At 50.1% G+C, this 13,516-nt stretch overlaps 1 protein-coding gene across 5 annotated transcripts in view; it reads left to right on the top strand.

Moving 5' to 3' along the window:
- PALLD (palladin, cytoskeletal associated protein) overlaps positions 1 to 13,516 on the top strand; it is a 389,315-nt gene that overhangs the window by 296,204 nt on the left and 79,595 nt on the right. The window contains exon 1 of one of the 5 annotated variants that reach the window (XM_070045832.1): positions 7,671 to 7,781. The exons of 3 other annotated variants lie outside the window; for them this stretch is intronic. The gene's annotated coding sequence lies outside the window, so the exon portion shown is untranslated. Of the gene's footprint in view, positions 1 to 7,670; positions 7,782 to 8,459; positions 8,540 to 13,516 lie in introns of those variants that run through there. One more of the 5 variants, XM_070045833.1, reaches the window with a different exon arrangement.

The following is a 13,516-nucleotide window of genomic DNA, read 5'->3' as shown; positions in this document are numbered from 1 at the left end:
GCGAGGGGGCAGACGTGCTTTACAACCAATGAAAGTGTGCAGGGCGCAGACGATCGACAGTTAGGGCTACACTGGGACTTTCGTGGGCCCCAGACTCTTCTGCCTTCGTGGGTCCCTTTCTCCATTAAAAAAAATTAGAATTATATTTGATAACAGCATTGGCATAAAGATGGATGGAATCCAGGCTAGATTCATTATTATATAGTCATCACGACGACAGTCATTTATGTTCATTTTTTTCTTCCGAGTTTAAAATTATCTAAAATTTAAAAAAAATTTTGTGGGCTGCCACAAGTGTGTGGGCCTGAGCCCTGGCACCCACTGTCGGATGAGCTGGCCCTGCCCAAGATTACAGACAATGACCGTCCTGACCACAGCTGCCCTCCTTGTAACCCAGAACTAGCTCCCTTCCACTTCTGTTTTTCTAGATGCTTCTCCCCGAGCAACAGGGGGGTTGAGGACTGGGTGATCCCTTTCTCCGTAAGTACCACCTCCTGGCCCGGCCAGCACGCCCCGCTGGGCTGCTCACTGGGCCGTGGCATGCTGACCCCGAGGCAGGGCACTGAATCCCAAATGAATCCCCCTCCGATGCGCCTCTGAGCTCTGAAATGGAGCCGATCTGAGAGGAGAACTTCTGTCCGGCCAGTCCATCCACTGCTGGGACAGAGGCTTTGTAGAGTGTCACAAGGGCACAGTGGCACCAAAGTTGGGCCTGGCTTCTGCCCGCCGCGCATGAGGGAAGGCGGAATCTAACACTGCCGCCTGTCGGCTCAGGACCTGAGAGCGACAGTGGCTGAGATGTGTCTAGACCCGTCGCTAATACATCCATCTCCAGCGAGGCTTTTTAATATTGAGGTCGTGCTCTGCAGAGGCTTGGTCTGAAGGAGGTAGGGCTGAAGTTAGTCTTTATCGTGGATGCTGTCTTTCTGCTTTTCTTGCATTGAAAACTTTACTTTCCAAATCTCACTTTGTCAACTTTGCTCCGAAATTACAACTTTTTTGTTTGTTTGTTTTTAGGTGTTTACTTACACTCATTTAATCTTTGCATCAAGTCATGCAAGGAAGATAATAGTGTCTTCATTTTATAGATGAGAAAACTGAGGCTTTTCTTTTTCTTTAATCTTTTTTGTGTGTGTGTGCGTGCGTGCGGTACGCGGGCCTCTCACTGTTGTGGCCTCTCCCGCCATTGCGGAGCACAGGCTCCGGACGCGCAGGCTTAGCAGCCATGGCTCACGGGCCCAGCCGCTCCGCGGCATGTGGGATCTTCCCGGACCGGGGCACGAACCCGTGTCCCCTGCATCGGCAGGCGGACTCTCAACCACGGCGCCACCAGGGAAACGCTTTAATCTTTTTAAAAAAATTTTTATTTTATATTGGAGTCTGGTTGATTAACAACATGGTGTTAGTTTCAGGTGTACAGCAAAATAATTCAGTTATACACATACGTGTATCTATTCTTTTTCAAAATCTTTTCCCATTTAGGTTATTAGAGAGTATTGAGCAGAGTTCCCTGTGCTGTACAGTAGGTCCTCGTTGGTTATCTGTTTCACACAGAGCACTGTGTACAACTTTAAAACGGGTGCCCTAAACTCCAATTTCCGTCAGCACAGGCTTCTCTCTTTGGATGCCTCATGTGCCACATTTCATCACAATTCATTGCATATTATTAAAAAAAAAAAAAAAGTCCATCTGAAAACACTGCTGGGCCACTCGGTTCTTTGAATCGTTCTTTGAAGATACGATATCATCCCATTATGTGACCAAATTACCTCAAAATCAGTTAACCCTTTCTAAGGTTACTATCAGCAAAGCGAAAAAGATGATACACTGATAGAAGAACAGTGATCTCAATTCTTTGGAACAATGGGAATATTCCTTATACCTAATGGAATCTTAGGGAAAAGTCTTGATTTTTTTTCTCTTGAAATCTAGTACTTCGTTGTATCAGGGGCCCGTAACAGGCAGTATCAACATTAAGTCAATTGTTTTAACGATGAATCACATAAACTATATACAGATAAATTAATTTCTTAAATTCCCGATGTTACCAAATATTTGCTGTATGTGTCTTAGGGTATACAGTCAGGGGATTTTCCAGTATAAAATGTATCTATTAAATTTCTATTCTTAGAGAAACTTTAATTGGAATATTTGACTTACCCTTATCGCTCTCTCTTCCGTCCTTTTCACTACCAGAGTCTAGGTTTGCACATTTTTTGTGTCAAAGATCTGTGCCATAAAATAATCTCAACGATCCTCTTAGTAGGTGGAAATCCCTGCTAGAAAGCCTTTCCCTGCAGCACCCAAGCAAATTCCTGTGTACTTCCCGAAGGAAGAAAATTAAGCACTTCAGATAACAATCCCATTCATTGGAGCCAGAAGATGAGCTTATTAATTCAAGGGAATGGATGGATACTCCAGTTGAGGAAGTGACAGATGCGGTAGAGTGAGGGTTTCAGGAGTGGGAAACAGCCCTCTTTTCCTCGCTGTACACGTGGCCCCGGCTACACCCTGTTGGGCTCCTTGGTCTCCATGGCATCACCCACAGCAGATCCGTCACCAGGTTGTTTGACATCCTGTATTTCTGGGAGCAACAGTTGAGTGATGGCTGGTCCGCAGGTTTTCGAAGCATCCAAAGGAAGCTGCACGAAAAGCAACACAAGATTCCTTGTTAGGGTGTCACCAGAGGTAACAGTATTAAGAGAAATCTCACCCGTAACTTCATGAACTGCCACTGCGATTCATATAAAATGTGACATTATGGCCTATGTGTCTGTTATCAGTGACTACATTTATAGACTCAGCCGAAGGTTGTTCTTACGCAGGATAGAGTCAAACTAACAAGCCAGCTCACAGCAGTATTTCATCATTCACTCGGGAGAGTCACAGAAAAAGGCGAAGGCCTGCTTTTCACTCTGCCTTTTCAGTAATCCGTGTGGAATCTGTGGTGATTCCATCGGAGCCAGCATAACTCATTTGATTTGGAAGAGGATACTCAGTAATGAGTCAGATTCTTCTGTGGGTGAAGCAGGACATGTTTAGAGCTGCCTGAACTATTTCAAGTCAAGCAGACGTTCTTGTGCACCATGCAACTTGGTGAGAACGATTCACTAAAGGAGATCTTAGTGTCCCGAGGTTGTTAAGGGACTTCCCATGTGTATGTACTTTTCACTCCAGAGTTAAGAATCCCTGGAGTTTGGGTTCTGGACTCAACAGTTTATGCTCTTGCTTCTCCCCTGACCTGCTCTGTGTCCTTGGGCAGGTTACTAACCTCTCTGTGGTCACTGCCCTCCATGAAGGGGGCGTGATGGTAACAGCCATACCTCCCATGGGTTGTACAGGCATATAAAATGGGAGAATGTGTGTGAAATGACCAGCATCATGTCAGATTATTACTTTTTACTCTGCTCCTAAGTACTGTGTTTTGTTAAAAAAAAAAAAAAAATCCTTAGATACTGTAAAGATATAAACATACACATTAAAGGAGTAAGAAAACCAAGGCCACCCACCATGTGCTGAGAACTGTGTTACGGTTGCCCAGGCAGCATCTCATTTATCTCCTTTTAGGCAGGCCAAGGGAAATGCCTTTCCTCCACTTTACAGATGAGAACACAGGAGCTCTGTGAGTTCAAGGTCATGGCAGCAGCCTTGGATGGACCCGGCCCATCTTGTCTCCAGAGCCCAGCCCTTTCGGGCACCCTTTCTCAGGCCCCCGCTGGTCTGAATCTGTGATTCCCCTGGAGTCCTTTGCAGGTTCAAGGCCTAGTTTGCTCTGGCAAACTCAATCTGTTCTTTTGTTTACAACTTCACAATCTTTCTTTAACCTCCATGACTGCAGCCCTTCTGGGGACCATGTTCCCTCTCACTTAGTATTTTACGTCCACTGGGCTCTAGTCACTTTTACACAAGTACAAACAATCCCCTTTGTTTTCCCCTTGGCCTTTCTCCCTGCCCTTAATAAAAAGTTATGTACAAACCAAAGAGCCAGAAAGTTATCTTGGCCAGTGGGATACACACTCTGTTTTTATGTTGAAAGTATGAATTGTCCTCGGAGGTTTGCCCTTTCCTTCTCCCCCAGGAGTCCACATTCATGGTCAGATAGTGCAAAGGGCTGAGCCTCCTGAGAAGACCCACGTTTTTAAAGATTTCGCACTTTTGTTAAAATAATTTGGTAATTGTTGATACGGAAACAGATATGTTTCTCTAAAAATGCTGCAATTAATTACAAAGAGTGCAGATTCAAAGTGGTCCAAGGCTTCTTGAAGGTGCTCATTTTAAACATGAACAGAATGAAAGGTGATCTTAAGCCTTCTCCTCTCAGAAACATTTTCTGAAAAATAATATTAGTTGGAACCAGTATCAGGTAAAGTCAGTAACTGCTCTACCATTTTCCTAGTCTGTTCTTGTTTGCTGAATGGGGTTGGGATTCCTTGCAAAAGTAATCTCTACAACTGAGGAAATGGACCACTGAGACAAGATCTTGTACCTTTTAAAAATACAGCAAGAGCTAAATCCACAGGTTTTTAAAAATAGTATCAAAGCACCAGAAGTGAGTGGAAATAGACCCTTATGCTGAATTGCTGTCAGAACATCTGTCATAGTCACCATCGATCCCTCGGCGGAAATACATGCCAGCCCCCTGGCCAAGAATCTTCTGAGAAAATCTCAAGGTTTTGGTACTTTTCATTAAAATATTATTTTAAGCAAAATGCCTGAAGATATACTAATACCTGTAAATAAAAGGAAGGAAAATGTAGATTTTGGCTTTACGTGTTAGAACAGCGTGGCTGGGCGCTGTGACTTGTGGTGTAGTTTTTCTAGTGGGCACTTGGCGAGAAGGCATGGATTTGATTTGCTCATCGTATCCACTTTATAAAGTACCACCGATGCCGACATGTTTGAGGCAGGGGCCGTGTGCTCCCTGCCAGCCGTCGGGTCTGTGGCTGGCTTCCCTCGTCTGTTCAGTGGATACCATTTGTTTTGAGCTTTTGCTGCCGTTTTAGTTTTCAACCACCCTGAGCTTCATTCTTTTCCTGAGAATGTGAGAAGGAGAAACGAGGAGTGATTTGAAGGATTAACTTCACCCATTCCACGCTCCTCCCCAAACAGTTAGACAGCTGAGCAAACTACTTCATCTCAGATTAAATGTGCACGTTTGAAGCCACAGGTGTTGGCGCCCAAGTGGGCAAAAGTGACCCTGGAGACAGGAACCTCAGAGGAGGTTCTGCCAGATGCTGCCGGGGGCCAGTGGGAGTCCCGGAGCGCAGCCCCTTGGGGGTATGAGTGGATGCAGGTGTGTTCTCCACCCCTTCCTGTTGCCCTAAAGCCACAGAGCTCTAAGTTTTAGCTCAGGGAGCGAGAGGAGAAAATCTAAGGAGAAGGTTGCTGCTCAGCATCCTCGGAGCACACAAGGGGATGCATGTTCTTTTCAGGCTTGGCAGGATTCCTATCAGTACTGATAACCGTTGTCACAAATCTTGGATTTGCCAAAGTGATGTATAAGATGTACCCACGCCTCCCCCACTGCACGCTTAAAATCTTTAAAAGTTGAAAGCATTAAAAGACTTAGTGTTTTGCACCAGTTCTGAAATCCTCCCGGATCTGACCTGTGAGAAGTAGAAACTGCTTCACATTTCTGGGCTCCTATAATAGGTAACAGTAAGGCAGTGATGGCGGATCTCTGGGTCATCCTTCCTTGCTGCCTCTGGAGAGGAGAGGAATTGGATGTTTCCTGGTAGTTCACCAACCCTCTGGGTCTATTTCCTCCTACACACTCTCCCAAGCTTGTGGTGCTGGTCACTCAGCCTTATCCATTTCATTCTTTCTGCGCTTAACGTTGAGAACGGACTCCTAAATCATAAACTCACAACACTTAAGAACTGTAACTTTAAAATTCATCAGATTAATCCCCTTGCTATGAAAATTTTTTAAAACTACAGACTTCCACAGTTAATGGCACAGACCACTAAGTCCTAACTCCCACTTCAGAATGTCAAGTGCAGCCTTCTGGAAAACCCTGCAGTGCACTCCTGATGTCATTCTTGCTGCCCTAATGGCCATTTGCCCGGGAGTGAGCACACCAAAACTTGAAAGAAAAGCAAAGTTAAACAGTGATGTACTGAGCTTTTTACCCCTGTTCCTTGCAGAAATTGAAAAGAGAATAATGCCTTGTAGTAGACCTGGAAAGATGACTATGGTATATTGTAGGTTAAAAAAGAAGTAGTTTACAGAATCATATGGAAATGATCTAATCTGTGTGTTGAATACGTGTTGAAATGCACAAACAGAAAAGTCTGGAAGAGGATACTGCAGGCTGTTAACAATGTTTATCTCTGAGGGTTGAATCACAGGGAACCATCCTCTGGGTTTACTGTTTTGAGTATTTTACAGACATCATTTTTAATCTAAAAATCATTAGCACTATTTCTGGGAGAGAGAGAGACGTCGAGTCTCTGTCTCAGGGCTGTGAACCCAGAAACCCTATTGTTTGATATTAATACTGAAGACAGGGATAGAATTACTAGACTAGTTACTGTGGCCACTGGCATTCAAACCTAGATGACATCTACTGGCGTTTTCTTGGTGACCGTTTTACAGAAAGGGCTGGACACAACCATGGGTGTTCAATATATGCGATCTATTAGCATTCATCCATTCATGTTCGTGACAGTTCGTGGTGTGTAGAGGAGATATGGACTTGATGGTCAAGGAGTACGCGGTGTAGGAGGAACAGGCCAGAAATAACTGCTAACCCAACTGTAGGGGATGTGCGGAGCCAGGGGCGTCCTGAGCTGGGTTAGTAAAAGGAGAAGTCGCCGACCTGGACTTAAGGTTAAGCCCACAGGAAGTGACACACTTTACGTAAGAAATTAATTGTGGAATTAATGAGTCCATTTCCTCCTTGAAAACAGTTCTATAGAAACTTCCGAGTGACTCAGGGCCTCTAGAAGTTGACGGCAGAAGAGCACAAGATAGGCACCGTTGCTAAACCAGAACGCCTTGCACTTCTTACCCTCAGGGCCCCGCAATTCAGTTACTCATTGATAAGCGGAACAGAGTAAACTGTTCATGGAAATCTAGAAATTATCCTCTCTCTTCCTTAAAAAAGAAAGCAGCATTCCACACGATCAGTATGCTTTGGGATTTAAGTGCTGCACAGTCTTTCTGATGGTACCTGATGGCGCGCAGGAGCTGGGCTCCGACCCACCGGCCCAGCCCGACGCCCGCAGCCCCTTCTTCCCGGCCGCCCCCCGCCTGCGCCGGGTTTCACTTCATCCCGCTGGAATGCTGCCCTGGAGCAGAGGTCCTGGACTTTCCTTCTTAGTCCAGAAACGAGAAAACCCAAAACCTGGGGCAAATCATCCGACATGCAGCCAACATCCCTACTGGCCTAGAAAAAAAGTTAAACTCTTTCCCGTTATCCATCCCTCCTGGAAGTTCTGGGAAAGCCTGTTCGTCCAGGTGCTGCCCGGGGCGGGGGCTGCTACCCGGGAGGTGGGGACTGGGGACGGGCGCGCGGCCAACCTGCCGGGCAGCCCGCTTCTCCCTTCCCCCCTCCCCTCCCCCTTCTCCCCTCCTCTCGCCCCCCCTCCCCCCAACTCGGCCCAGGCTGCCCCGCCCCCTCCCCGCCCTCGCGGCCCCGTGGACTCTTATTGCCCCGGCGCGCGGGCGGGGCGTCAGGCCTCCAGAGTCGCAGAGGCGTCCAGTCTAGCGCGCGGTCCACGGCGGGTCCTCCCGGCACGCTGGGGGTCCCGGAGCGGCGGGGCACGGCCGGACGGCAGGTAGGGCGGTGTGGGGGTGGGGTAGGGGAGGAAAAGGGGGCCGGCGGGCAGCGGCCCCGCGTTCCCGCCCTGCCGCGGCCCCTGGCGGAGCCCTCCCTGCCCTGCGGTCGGAGAGCGGCGCAGAGAGCTTGGCTCCAGAGGGGCTTGGGCGCCTCGGACCGTGCGGGGGCCGGAGAGGCTAGGCTGCCCCAGACCACGGCCGGCAGAGCTGGCGGGGAGGGGGCGGGCGGTGATCTCCTCCTGCCGTCGGCGGGGTGTGGTGAGGGGGTCCGTCCCTCCCGAGCCCCGCACCCCCACACCCTCCTCTCTGCGGGGAGCTGGTGCTCTCCGCGCACGGAGTGGGGGGTTGGGCGCCGGCCTGGGGGAGCGGCGAGGCCGGGTGGCCTGCGCGCGGGGCGCGGAGCCGGCGGCCCTCGGGCAGCGCCCCCCGCGGCTGCGGTCCCGCCGCCCGGGTCTGGTTTCCCTTCGGGGCGGCGAGCGTGCGGGGCTCCAGGGCGCGGAGTACGGCGGCCCGGGGCTCCCTTCGCGCGGAGCTCATCCGACCCCGGTCCCCGGGAGCCGAGCCAGCCCGAGCTGCGTGTGCCCTGCGGCCCCAGGGAGGGGCTGAGTGGACAGACCCTCGCCTGGGAGGCGGGAAGGCTCGGTTCCCGGGTGACCTGCCCTCGGGATGCCGCCCCCGACGCCCCGCCCCCCAGGCTCAGCAGCGGTCCCAGCAGCCTCGGAAACTGCCCAGCTCTGCCGTGGAGGACATTTTCTTGGTTGGTGTTATGAGGGGTCCCGTCGCAGTACTGCTACTGTCCGAGGAAGAACTGGCCGGGGTCATCGAGGAGTGGGGTAGGGGATGTTTCTGAGCGCACAGTGCAGAGGTAGCCGCTTCGTGCGGTCTTCCTCCATCCCCAACGGAAGAGGACTCTTTGTTTCAAGAGCTGGGGGACTTTGACTTAGTGATGAGAGGTTTGAGTGAATTTTATTTTTTCTCTGGTCTGTTCACGTGGGTTTGCGTTGTTGCGGGTGAGAGTAGGGGTCCCCGTGCCTTGGAGCGATTGGAAGAGTCCGGAGTCCGACCTGAAGAGAGAGGAAGTCACGTGGTTAGTCCCTCCTTAACAGTGGGTATCACAAATAGGCAAGAGGTATATAATCAATATATAATCAACACATTTTCCAACTAATCTCTAAGCTATGTTTTTTATTTCTTCTATTTATTTTATATAAAACAAGATTGATCTGACACTAATTCTAGTTTTTGTGTTTTGAATAAGGACGGGGCTGGGTTGCCGGGTGCCCACACCACATCCATTACTAAGAAACTAGGCGCGCACAGCGAATAATCAAGCACGCCAGCATCCTAACCGTCTTTTTGGCTGTGTGAACACTTGGTGCTCTGGGTGAAGAGTTCGGGGTAGGTGGTCGACAATCACACAGCTCTGTTTTCTGTGGCTGTGAAACCCGTGAATCATAACACTCTGACAGCTGGTGCGGTCCAGTAGCCTGCATGCTTGAAATGGTGTAATAACTGCACACCCAGTGTGTTCCTAGGTGAGAACACTGACTTGGAAAGCAAGAGGTTGGTGTCCTGGTTATAGGAGCCCAGGGGTGCTTCATTATAGGCTTGTGGGCTCTGGGTTTTCGTTGACTTTGAAAGCTTTGTAGTAAGAGTTGAACCACCTACTGCATTGCCTTGCAGTTGAGCTTTAAAAAACTCTACTGTGTTGTTTTCTCAAGAGCTGTAATCTTTATACTATTTTTGAGCATAGTTGCTCTTTTTCCCCAAAATATTTTCCCTAGACTGTAGTAAATCTTATACTCTACTATCTTTGAAATCACTCATTATTACTGAAGTATAAAGTATTTCCTGGAGCTTATCAAGGAGTCCATACTGCTCAAGGTGCTGGAGTCATCATTTCAAAAGGAAGTTGTTAATTTGGTCACACAGCTGTTGATTGTCCAAACCGCTGTTGCTTTTCTTCCCCCACTTTCCGGATTTTTTTTTCACAGTCGCTGGGAACAGTAAAAATACGTTTTAGACATTGCTTTCTCTTTTGCATACATTTCCTTGTAAACAGTTTCATATCAACATGTGATGTGCTTTTTCAGTAGCTGTTTCAGAAGATCCAGATAAACATCAGGTGATGGAAGTTCACTGTGCTTCTCAAAATGCCTATACGATTTCTTATTTGGCAAAATGACTCTCCAAGTAAATGGGGGAGGTAGACACCAAAAAAATACGTTGACGAGCACTGTACTCTCCTGTGAACGTGTTCTTGCGTTCACACACAGTAGCTCACTCCGCAAATGTTGTTCTGAGACACAGGGTGGTAGGAGGTCGAGTGAGGTCCTCGGGCCGTCCCCTTTCCGCCTCTCGGGTTGCTCTTCGAAAGCGAGGTTGCACTCGCTCACGGGGTTGCACTCGCTCACTGGGAAGCTCTGTATCAGATTGTGTCAAAGGATGAAGAATGAGCGCTGCTGGATGAGAAAGTCTTCCTCCAAGGAGACTGTAGGACTGGCGAGAGCTAGCCCAGCCTTGTAGGGAAGGTGGGGAGGTACAGGGGAAGGAAGGAGGGCCTGAGGGGTCAGGAAGGAGAAACGGCCCCTGAAGCCAGTGCCCTGGACAGTTTTCGGCCCAGCCCCACTGACCCCTAAAGGCGCCTTTCACCCCGAGCAGTCGTCTTCACTGCTTGCTGCTCGTGTGCTTCAGGGACAACCATGACGGGTGACGCGCGCGCTTCCGGTTAGGTGAGCCTCTCTTGCTTGTGTGTTTGGGTCACAGGGACCGGAAGGCAGGCTGAGAATTCGGGTGGTTGGTTCATGCAGCTCTGAGTTCTTCCACGGAGTGCAAGGCGACCAGCTGCCAGAGCTTCCCCCTCCGGGAAGCAACGATGCTGGTGTCCATCTTGGCCTGGGCTTTTGGAAAACAGAAGGGCTTCCTTGATGGAAAAGATTTCCTCCTAAGGGAGAAGCTGCCATTTGCAGGCAGAATGTGTCAGCCAGAAGAAATGGGCAGATGACCATTTTTTGGATTTTTGGCAAAACTTTGCAATTTTTTTTCCATATAGAAGTGTTAGAAATAGACTCATAAGAAAACAGACAAGGGGCTTCTCTGGTGGCGCAGTGGTTAAGAATCCGTCTGCCAAGGCAAGGGACACGGGTTCGAGCCCTGGTCCAGGAAGATCCCACATGCTGTGGAGCAACTAAGCCCGTGCGCCACAATTACTGCACCTGCTCTCTAGAGCCCGTGAGCCACAACTACTGAGTCCGTGCACCACAACTACTGAAGCCCGCGTGCCTAGAGCCCGTGCTCCGCAACAAGAGAAGCCACCGCAATGAGAAGCCCGCATACCACAACAAAGAGTAGCCCCCGCTCGCTGCAACTAGAGAAAGCCCCGCGCACAGCATCGAAGACCCAACGCAGCCATAAATTAATTAATTAAAAAACCAGACAAAACCAAGTAAGAAGAATAGACACGGAAGTCTCACCAGTGGGCAGGGAGGGAGGAAGGAACCTTGGTTAAGCAGCTGTCACTCCCCAGACCCTGCAGGGCATGCAGCATCCTCTACCACGTTTCCTGGTATCAGAGAGCGGAGCCCAGGTGCCCATCCACGTTGGAAGGAAGTAGCCCTGGACCACCGTGCGTGGGACTCACAGGCGTCGTCCCCCGCTTCATGACACGTGTGCTGCCTTTGTGAAGCTGCCAGACCCACTGAGGGTCAGCGCCCTCCGCTTTCACCTGGGCTGGATTTCGAATGTGCGCTTGTAAATCCTTCGCTGGGGACTCTGAACACGCCCTTTCGTTGAAACCATGTCAGTTTGTGGTTGGGTTCCAGGACAGGTCAGAGTATCCTGCTTTTACTCATAGTACCATCGAAAGGAGCCATTATATATAACATGGTTTTGTGGGAAAATGCACTCAGAGCTCCAACTTGATTTTTTTTTTTTAGACGACTTTTAATCCCAGCAACAATGGCAAGAAGGACCCCACCTTGTCTTTTTCCATGTAAACCCTAAAGGGAAAATAAAGGTACACAGAGATACGTTTCCTTTCCTACTGCCCCCGTGCTAACAGAGACCCCCCAGCCTGGAACCAGAGAGCTGGGAGGTGGGGACAGCAGTACCTGGCACCAGAGGGGGAAGGACACGGGTGACAGGGCCGAGGTGAGGCCCGTGGTCCATCAGCCGGGCCGGGGAACCGGCTCTGATGGCCGGTTGACGTGGGCTGCCTGCTGGGTGACACGACTTCCTTACTAAACTACTGAACATCATCTTTACTCTAGAACCTGAGCATTAGCACCGTAAGCCGTCCGCTCAGTGCTGTTCAAGTCAGGGTTGGTTTTAAATGGAATCTTAAATAATAGCAAGAAAGCAAACTTCCAGGCATTTTGTTTTTCTTTTTGATGCCAGTGCACAAAATTCCCAAACAAATACCTCCTGGGGACTGGACAGACTTCAGGTCAACTTAGATGCTGATGTACACTTATAATATCCTGAATAACGATAGGATAAATACCACAGAGCAGTTACCTCCTACCAGAAAGTGTGCTAAAATGTTTAACACACTTTACATCGTCTCGTCGTCACCACAGTCCCACGTAGTAAGTACCATCAGCACCCCCATCTTAAAAAGGATGCAGGTGCGATTTCGGGAGGGTGAGAATGTGCCCAGAGCCACCCAGCTCTGAAATGGCAGGGCTGGACAGCTGTTGCTGAACAAGCCCCGTGGCCTGGCCGCTGGCTGGACTCTGGGAAGAAAGTAGGGACCCAGATGGACAAATAGGCAACAACCCCTGCCCTCGTGCAGCTTGTCTTGTAGTGATGGGAGACACACCCTAGAGAAACAAACTAAACATCCAGGGCTTCAGATAGTCCTGTGCTGGGGGAAACAGAGCCAGGAAGCAGGGACAGCAGTGAGGCTGGGATCCGCCCGGTGGGAAGGAGCTCGGGCAGAGGAGCGGCTGTGCGCGGGCAGAGCGAGCCCGCGAGCCTTACAGCACCCGTCCTCCGGGCATACCCTCGTGTTTTGTAGCGGCCGCTGTCGTGATGTGGACTGCCTTTGTGGGTCCCTGTAAATACCCCAGCGGGTGCCTGGGGATGCATGCAGGAACATGGACGGAAGGCTTCACCTTGCCCGTCAAAGGTCAGGAGAGACGGAAGGACAGGCTGGGGTCTGGGCACGGCAGAGGCTCCTCTGCGGTTCTAGAAAGAAAGCGGGCTCCGCGGGCCAGGGGGCAAGTGTGGGTGGACGCGGCAGTGAGGGCTTCCTGTGTTTTCAGTGGAATAGGAAGTCGGTCGTCACCTTGGCGGGGCTGGGTGTTTGAGGAGAGGAGGTGTGACACTCACCTGGCTGTTGGGATGTGCCCTCAGGGTCTGCCTGAGGTCGGGTTCTGACGACACTCCTGTATCCTGGACCCCAGAACCCCACCATCCCCTTCACCTCCCGAGGAGAGAGCCGTCTGCTAGTCTTCTTTGTGTCCCTTACATGGAGGAACACCCTGCGCTTGGTAGACGGTGGTGGGTGTTTGCTGAATGACGGCAATCAGCCTCCCACACGCTGACCCGGAAATGTCATCAAACATCTTCTCTCCACCCTGATCTTCACGGTAGTCGCTCCCTCCGCTGGGGTGCTCTGGCACTTAGAGTCCCTAAAGCAGCGGTTCCACCTACGACCAGTTACTTCCTGAGCTCATCTCGTCTCTGCAGTGTTGAGCCTGAGTCTTAGGCTGTGAAACAGCTCTTAATTGCG

Source organism: Globicephala melas, chromosome 6 (genome assembly GCF_963455315.2).
Source record: "Globicephala melas chromosome 6, mGloMel1.2, whole genome shotgun sequence".
NCBI classification, from domain to species: domain Eukaryota; kingdom Metazoa; phylum Chordata; class Mammalia; order Artiodactyla; family Delphinidae; genus Globicephala; species Globicephala melas.
This window is presented reverse-complemented; position numbering and strand designations above follow the sequence as displayed.